A 1,624-nucleotide genomic window follows, 5' to 3' on the forward strand; every position below is an offset into this window, starting at 1 on the left:
CACAATAGCATAAGAATTTATTCTACACAACAACCTTGTGTATGGTTTCTTTTTTTTTCCCTTGGCAAGTATAATTTTATGTGTAATTGAAAAAGACATGCTTGTATGAAAATCAAAGTTCATGAGGTACAGAGACTAGCACATGACACCTGAGTCTTCGACATCGTTCATTCTCCCAAGTTAAACATAATTTCAGAGCTCTAAAATAAAGTCACAGCTTTCTTAGCCCATGTTCAACTAAAGGAACAGGTCTTCTCTTCTTAGGCTTTTTCTTTTTAAGGTGCCACTTTCAACCTATGCCAGTTTTCTGGTGATATTTCTCTCTCAGTGCAAAAAAACACACCATGTTTTAACTGTCTTAGCTACTAATGATTTCTCTGTTTCTAATGGTTTTAAAATTAGAGAGCATGAGACTAAAGGCTTGGGGATGTTATGTATTCTCGGTATGTCTGTGCAAGGGGAAGGTCTGTGGGATTTTACAGTGGTTACATAAAGCACATACAATATAAATAACAGTGAATACCAGACTTAAAGTAACATTCACTTTACACAGACAGCAAGACCAGAAGTTTCGTATGAAAATGAACATGCTAGACAGAAAACTCTGGAGACTGTCTGCAATCCCCTGAGACAAGTGCCTGAAGTGGGGTCAATGTGCTCTGCCAAAACTTGTATTAGGAGCCCCTACTAGCAGCTGCAACATAGCTGCAATGGCAGCTTGCTTATTTGCAGAAAAGTATTCTAGCTTTCAGCCCTGTAACACTTACGTTGGCTTGACTTTTTTTTCCCTGGGACATGTTCCTGTTATTTCCTGGTGAAGAAAGGTATACAGTGGGAACTGGAATGGGAGCAATAGAAAACAAGGCGGAGTGCTCAAAGCATGCTCTCTCAGTGTTGCATGTTCAGAATATGTAATGAGCATAATAATCTAATGAAACAATAGGTCATTTCAAGTATCTCTTTTAAAGATGAAGCTGGAAAAATGTCACTAGCCTGAAATGGTGCCACTTACACATGACAAGTTTTTTAGTAGTGTCATCTCCCTTTCCAGAAATAAGATTATAATCCTTTTATTCTTTGAAACATGACTTTTTCAACTCATAGGAACTAATACTGTGAAAGATCACCTGAAATCCTTGGATTAATTAAGTTGTTCAAAGTCAATCTTAGCTAGGAGAGAGGCTGCTAACAAGATTGGCAGGAGTAGATGCAAGCTCTCCTTTCTGTGACTGAAGCCTGTTACTCAAGATTTGCCAGAAAAGGATGTGTTATATGGTAGAGGACATTTTCTTTTTGTATGTGCCTACTAAATTACTTAAAGCAATGGAAACTACCACCAAAACTCTGGAGTCCCTCCTTGTGACGGAGACTTTGTGACAATCAGGCCTCCTTCTTCCATCAAAAGCTCTGGGAATAAATAGGATTAGATGATGCTTGCTAGTGACTGTAGAGGACTGGGCTGGATTCTGCAGGAAGTCTCACACAGCCTTAACACTGCTCATAAGGCAGGGAAATGCAGGATCTAATGTTGGATGATTCCAACCCTGAAAGGGATGCACCTAGTCAGAAGCCTCATCACAAAAAAATGTCTGCTTAGTCACACTGAACTGCCAAAAGGCTAAAG

The sequence above is a fragment of the Egretta garzetta genome, unplaced genomic scaffold, assembly GCF_000687185.1.
Source record: "Egretta garzetta isolate BGI_Z169 unplaced genomic scaffold, ASM68718v1 scaffold375, whole genome shotgun sequence".
Taxonomy (NCBI): Eukaryota; Metazoa; Chordata; class Aves; order Pelecaniformes; family Ardeidae; genus Egretta; species Egretta garzetta.